Source organism: Spermophilus citellus, assembly GCF_964194105.1.
Source record: "Spermophilus citellus genome assembly, chromosome: 11".
NCBI lineage: Eukaryota > Metazoa > Chordata > Mammalia > Rodentia > Sciuridae > Spermophilus > Spermophilus citellus.
Window position 1 is genome coordinate 62,360,404 of NC_138192.1, and position 7,740 is coordinate 62,368,143.

At 40.3% G+C, this 7,740-nt stretch overlaps 1 pseudogene across 1 annotated transcript; it reads right to left on the minus strand.

Moving 5' to 3' along the window:
* Positions 1–2,020: 2,020 nt before the first annotated feature.
* Positions 2,021–2,427, minus strand: LOC308631105 (2-iminobutanoate/2-iminopropanoate deaminase-like; annotated as a pseudogene). The gene has a single exon. The product of its transcript is annotated as a 2-iminobutanoate/2-iminopropanoate deaminase-like (transcript).
* Between the last annotated feature and the right edge of the window lie 5,313 nt (positions 2,428–7,740).

Sequence of the window (7,740 nt, forward strand, 5' to 3'; positions counted from 1 at the left end):
TATTCATACATGCACACAGTAGAACAATATAATTTGGTCAACATTTTTCCCCAGTTCTCCCCTCCCTCCTCTCTCCTCCTGATCCTCTTCCTCGACTGAATTTACTTTTTAATTGGTACTGGGGATTTAACCCAGATACCCTTTACTGAGCCACATCCCCAGCCCTTTTTGTTTTTTATTTTTTACTTTTAGACAGGGTCTAATTAAGTTGCTTAGGGCCTCACTAAGTTGTGGAGGTAGGTCTTGAACTTTCAGTCCTCCTTTCTCAGCCTCCAGAGCCTCTGGGATTACAGGTGTACCACTGTTCCCGGCACTACTGGCTTTTCTTTTAAGAATAGCTTGCTCCTTTACTTCCTCTCCTTAGTTCACAGACCTATGTATTTGATTATAGGGAAGATACCACATACAATGGTCTCTAATTCAAAGTATACACTGCACCCTGTAAGAGACAATTCCAACTTTCACATGGTTGTTTCCAATTGACACAGTAATTGAGTTTTTAGTAAGCCATTCTAGCTTTGAAATAACCCAGCCATTTCAGAGAGATGGGTTATGTGCATGACACAATTTATGGGCATTTCACCCATTGCTGAAGAAACCCTCACCTGGGAAATATTACTTTTATAAAGGAGTGCCCATTACCCTTAAGGCTCACCATGATCACCCCTTTTACAAGTGGACCCTTGGATAGGGTCAACTCTCAGCAAGTTCCAGGTGCATAATATACGCTATGCTCTAGGAAGAAATGACTTGCCTAATTTCAAAGCCTTGATAATAATATTCAGCAATAGAAACCTGGGGAGCTTTCCAAGGATATTTGTCCAAAAAGGATATAACATTAGTTTTGGCTTAATTCATTGATATGGGTAGGCTTCCTGGAGAATCTGAATTTAATGTGTAAGTTCCATGCTAATTAACACTTCACTAAAACCTGGATTCAAGGGTGGCTTATAATCCATGAGGATGGTATGCCAGAGCTTTTCTGATATGATGTGGAGAAGGAAATCCACAGAAAATCCACAAGAAGTCCACAGGCATAACAATGTTGGACTGGGTTTATCAAGTGTAACCTAATGCCCATCTTGCTACCTACCACTCCACTAGAAGGCCCAAGAAGACAGTCTCTTAGCTGAGATATTGACAAGTCCACTAGTGAAGGGCACACCTGCATCCTTGAAATGCTTCATGATTGCTCTTTGAAGTCCACATGTGATTGTCAGGGTGCTGCCCATGCAGATGGGCTCCCTGGTTGGATTATGAAGTATCTTGGTGTAGTTAGACATTGTGTTTTATTAGAGTATTGAGTTTCTTTCAACTGCATATTGATTTGTTCAACAAATTTGAACTTTTAGCCATTATTTCCTCAGACTTTTTCTTTTTGCAGCAATTATTATTTTGCAGCAATTTATTATTTTGATACAAGGTCTTCCCAAGTTGCCTAGGCTGGCCTTGAACTTGTGATCCTCCTGTCTCAGCCTCCTGAGTAGTTGGGATTACAGGTGTGTGTTACCCTTTTTTTTGGTAGGGAAATCTGCAGGTCTATTTTATTTCCACTAGAAAAATATTATAATCTATATAAAATTTTGGTCCACTTTTTTTCCCTTTACTTCTACAATTCAAGATTGAACATTTACTCAAGTAAAAGCAGAATCATACATCGAACTAAATATTCACATCATGAAATTAATAGGATTTAATTGAATCAGGTTTGCTTTTTAGTATTTTTCAGGAATGATAACTCCTTTTTCTTACATGTTATTTTCCCTGTACTTCCATTTATTTGAGTGATGATCTAATGAATGTCTCTTCTCTCACATTCAGCAATGAGTGTACATAAGTGTAATTTGCAGCATCAGTAACTAGATTCATTATCTAATATTTATGTCAGATCCCTTTTTGCTATGGTGTTCCCACAGTCACCTCAGATATTTTAGTCACATGTACACTTTCCAATGTCAATTGTAAAAATCAAGATGTTAATTTAAAGAAATGATGAGAACAACACTGTGCCCACTTGTAGTCATGCTGTTGTGAGAGGACCTTGGACAGTTACTGCTTCAATCTCAGCACCCTCCTTTGGGTAAAGCAGCAGCATGGTAAGCAGCCCTAGCAGGAAAATTACTCTCGAAATACTGTTTGTAGATCCTATTGACAATATTGAAATCATTTATGTTAGCCAGCAAAATAGTGGCTTTGACCACATTAGTGAATTCACAGACTGCAGCTTTCAGAATTTTACCTATCTTTGTAAGAACTTGTTTAGCTTTTGCTGCTACCTCTCCTGGCACAAGGTGTTCTGCTTGAAGAGTCGATGCCTGTCTGTTCAGAGAGGTAAATGATCCTGTTGACTAACACTGTTTGACTGTAGGGACCAGTGGACCCTGGGGCTTTTGTGATGCTGAAAACCTTTTTGATCAGGTAAGACATGGCTAGACCTTCTTTCTGGAGAGGCCAGTTGGGGGTGGGCTCTCTGGGTATTATGCTCAACTATTTTTTTAAAAAGATTTTTTTCTCTCCTCTCTTCTCCTTCTTCTTCTTAGGCCCTACATCTACATGAGTAGTAGGCTGTTTGAGGTTGTTCTGAATCTCACTGTTTGTTTTTTTTTTTTTGTGAGTTCTTTTTCTCTGTTTCATTTTGAGAAGTTTCTATTGATGTGTCTTCAAATTCACTAATGCTTTCTTCCACAATGTCTAATCTAATGTTAATCCCATTTAGTGTATTTTTCATCTCATGTACCATGTTGCACTTTTCAACCTTAGAAGTTTGATTCGAATCTTTTTTATATCACCATCTATGTCTTTCCCTACCATACGTAAGATTTCTTCTTACTTTCAACACATTATAATTATAATACCTGTTTTAATGATCATGATTCTATTATCTGTGTCATTATGAGTCTATTTTAGTTGATTTTCTTCACCTTTTTAGGTTATATTTTTGTATGTCTGGTAATTTTTTTTGAATGCCAATAGTTATGAACTTTACATTTTTAGGTGCTGCATATGCTTTAATTTTTTTGCATGTACTTAATATTCGTTCTAGAATATAGTTAATTTCCTTGGAAACATTTGGTTGTTTCAAGCCCTGTTTTAAGTTTTGTTATGCAGGTTAAGAAAGTCTAGGTCTGATTTTTGCCCCCTATTACTAACATACTATATTTCTGAGTACTCTCCTGGTTCCCCTGTATTATTACAAGGTTTTTCCATACCAGTTGGTGGGTTCACCAAATATTTCTGAATCTCTGTGAGCTCTGAAGATTGTCCCACCCACTCCTTTTGAGTGGTTGAATAGAAAAATAGCAAACTCATTTTCTCCTGTATTCTCATATCACTTATGGTATCTGATACCAAGGCCAGCAGTTAGTTCTGTAGTGGACACTTGCTGGATGCCTTCCAATTTAATCTTGAAAATATCTACACGAGATAGTGTCAGATCCCACAGGTTGAGGGTTCATTCTCATAGGACTTCTTCCCACTTTCAGAATCAACCACAAGCTCCAGATTGCTTCACCTGTGCTTCTGAAGGACTGGCTATAATTCAGGGTTCCCATAACCCCCACCTTGGGTTCAATTAATTTGCTAAAGAAGCTCATAAAACTCAGGGAAACACACTTACCAGTTTATTGTAAAAGATACTGCAAAGCATACAAGTAAAGAGATGCTAAGTCAAGCGATATAGAGAGAGGCAAGGGGTTCCCATGCCCTCTCTTGGGTGCCTCCACCCTCTAGGAACCTCCATGTGTCCAGCAATTCAGAAGATCTCTGAACGCTGTTCTTTTGGACTTTTATGGAAGCTTCATCACACAGGTAGGAGTGACTAAACCACTGATCATTGGTGATCCATTCAACCTTTATCCACTCTTGTCTTCCCAGAGGTTGGGGGTGGGTTAGAGCCAAAAGCCCCAATTCACTAATTCAGCCTTGGTCTTGACCAGTCCCTATCCTGAAGTTACCTGGGAGATGCCAGTCATTTGTCAATTACCATTTATCACTTTGAAGATTCCAAAAGACAAGAATGAAAACCAAATAAATTTGTATTTTACAATATCACAGTGATTCTTTTCCCAGCCTTGGGTAGTTTTTTTTTTTTTTTCCCCCCCGGATGCATGTGCTGATCACTGCTCAGCTGAAGAATCTCTGTAAGTAAGCCTCAATATACTTACAGGATTTAAAAAATTAAAAGTGACAGAAACCCAACTTAAATTAGATTAAGTTTTTTTTTAAGGTATTTGTTGACTCACAAGATTAAAATCCTAGGACAGAACTGACTTCAGAGGTAGTGGAAGCAGGAGCAAATGAGGTCATCTCTCTTGTTCCTTTTCCATCTATCTCTTGTCTCTGTCTTTCTCTGGTTGATATTGTGTGAGTTGTTACAGAAGATGGCTTCTTCCAAGCAGAGGGTAAGGTGGCCCCAGCTAGTGGTGGCTCACATCACCATCCTTCCAGGTCTTTCCTTATATGCATTTTGAATCTCAAGAGGGACTCATTGGTGTCTTTGGGTGACGACATGTCCCTCTCTGAACTAAACATTGTGTGTGGGAAAGGGGGAGTGCTGATGTGCAAGGCCAGGACTACCCCTACTTAAAATATTCAAATAAATTCCTTGCAGGAGAGAACAGTCTTATCACTGGAAGATGTTAAGGGAGGAATGTTGGGGAGGAAAAACAGCAATAATCAACACATCCAGCTTCTTTATCTGTATGTTGGCTAAATAATCTAAAATGTGATAACATTGTAGGTGTCTGGAATATAATAAGCATAGCAAGTGTTATGGTATTAGCAATCATCCAACCTTAGTACTTCCAGTTGTCAGTAAATTCTTCTATTTCTCTGTATCACTTACACTCAGTAAAGAACTTTCTCCTGTGTCTGTGCCAAGAATTGCTTGAATTCCTACCTGTGGGCCTCAGTTTCTAGGTAACTGGGTTCCTGATCCTTCACCATTGCAATTTCTCAAATATACCTGCTTCTGCTTTGCCTAAGCAGAGATCTTATGTAAGCATCAAATTAGCCACAGGAAACAGATGGTCCACTTGAATTGGGTAATTTGAAGAGAGTTTAATAGAGGGATTATTTATAAAGGTGTTGTCAGGTTAGAGGGAAATCACAAGGGCTAGTGCAATACCCCGAGTTGTTGAAAGGGTACTGTTGTTGCACAAGGTTTGATGGGACAAAGGACAGAATGGTGACTGGAGTTGGAAAGAGAGGGATACCTGGCAGAAACTGAGAAACCCTGTTCACCTGTATTACCCCACAAAGAAGGCTATAGTGGGTAAATACCCTGGCCTCCTAACCTCACCACCTACTTTCTTCCTGATCTCCAGTGCTCCCCATTGGTTGAATTCACTGGGAAGCCATAAGCCGAAGGAGCCTGTTGAACAACCCAAAAGTCTGCCCCTTTCCTGGGGCACAGAGAAAGTTGAGGAAGAGAAAAGGTTAGAACAAATGGGAAGCATTCAGCACGCTGAACTGAGTTTAGATGGTTTTCCCAGGGTGAAACAACTTATTCTTGGCTGTTCAGAATTTCCCTTCTGATGTGGGGAACTCTGAATTTCTACAGCCTGGAAGGGGAAAGATGGCTGCCAGTGTCTATTATTTAATGAAGCAAAATGCTGGTTGCGAGTGCCTGGGAATTTGCAACCTCATAACAGGAGGTCTTGTTCTTTAGTTGTGTCTCTTGAGTGGATCCTAAATCAAACCATTTCTTGAAGGAGACAGCTTTACTACTGGGCAACTGGAAAGAATTAGCACCGAGAAAGGAGAGCTTGTTACCTTATGTGGTCAGGGGAGGAGGCAACTTGGCTGACTTGGAAGACTGGTCTGTCGACATGTTCCACAGATACCAAGTTCGCCTCATGTTCAAAATGTTTAGGATGGAAGCCAAGGATGGAGAGCAGGGGGAGTGAAAAAGGCATAGTAATGAAAGGGGGACTCGGTGAGGTGAACACAGATTGGTGGAAAATATAGACAGATAAGAGAGGAGACAAGGGTGGAGGTGCCCGATGGCAAAGTGGAAAGTGAGCAGTGCTAGAGAAAAACTTTCAACCTGAGAGCCACAGGCAATCCTGTGGTGGAGAGAAAGAGCAGACTTTAGTTCAGCTTTGGCAGTGGCAGATGAACAGGGTCCAAGCAGCTGCTGATTAATACAGTTGTAGGAGAATGCAGGCCTGGCTGGGATATTGGCACTTTGTTTTGAATCCTGATTTTTTTTTCCCCCCTGAAACACCTTGGAAGCCACTTAGCCAAAGCAAGTGAGGAAAAGAGAAAGCCAGGCTGTCTGGCAGGCCTGCAGAGCAGGGGACTTGCTGAGCCACTGGATGGGTGATTTCAGACCAGCACTTCAGGTGGTGATCCCAGTGGAGGCCTGCGTATTTTGGATATATTACTTAATGTTTCAAAAGGAAAATCACAACCCAAGTGGCCCTGGATTTAGCGCATGCTTATCTTCACCGCCTTTGTCTTTCAGAGATCAACTCTCTGCCGCTGTGTTGCTATTGTAAGGATGGAAAAAATAGAACCATTTTAATGTTGTGCTGTTTGCCTTTCCCGACAGTTAAGGAGCAGCCCATTATTAGCTGGCAACACTGTTGTGACATCAGTGGTGACTTTGCTGCTTGGGATTCAGATCATGAAATAGCTGCCTCCCTCGTACAATTTTTTATTTCTTTTTCCTTTTTTTTTTCTTTCCATTTCTCATGTTTCATTCTGAGACATATAATTGGCTAAAGGGCTATCTATGCTTTTGGCCTAACTGCGGGTCCTTTTAAGAATGGGCTGATAGAGCTACTAACATGTTAAGTTTGATGCAGTTCAAGATTCTGGAGTCCTAGGAGACACTTTCTTATGGTAGTCCCTGAATGACAAGTGAGCTGTCTTTGCTGGAGATGGGCAGGGAATGCTAGGGAGTTATTTCCCACGGTTGTCAGGAGGTCCTGGCATAGGAGAAGGAGAACCTCTGAGCTGGTCTGGGGCACCAGAGTCTGAACAGAGAGACCAACAGGTCTGATATGCAGAGTTGGAGACTAGACGGTGGGGAAGGACATTCTGCCAGGATGAGAACAGTAGAGGCAACAGGAAATACATTATATACAATAAGTAAAAATATCTAGGATAATCAGAGCCAGGCTTCTCATTATTATTGGTGATGAAAAAATATATGTAAAAAGAGAAAAAATGCAAACTTAGTGGTATAGGAATTGAACTGCAGATATTGATGAAGTCTTGCATCTTTCAATATGTGGAGTTGGAGTAAATATAGATGTTAAATAACACACTTGGGGCTAGGGCTGGGGCTCAGTGGTAGCACACTTGCCTAGGATGTGTGAGGCACTGGGTTTGATTCTCAGCACCGCATATAAATAAATAAAATAAAGGTCTATCACCAACTAAAAAAAAAATAAAAATATACACACTTATGTGCATGTGTATGTATCTTTTTGTGTGTGTGTGTATGTGGTATTGGGGATTGAACCCAGAGGGTCTCTACCACTGAGTCAAACCTAAGTGTCCAGGACTGCTCTTGAACTTGAGATCATCCTACTTCAGCATCTAAAGTCTCTGTGATTAAAAGTGTGTGTCACTATATCCAGTGTGTGTATATGCTTTGTGATCTAAGTTCCAGATTGATTCAAAATTTTAAAAAAATTAATATGAGGGTAACGCTATTATTGAAATGAGGACATAGCACTGACAACATAGTGTCAAAAAAATTAAATGAGGTCATTCGTACAGCAGGTATAA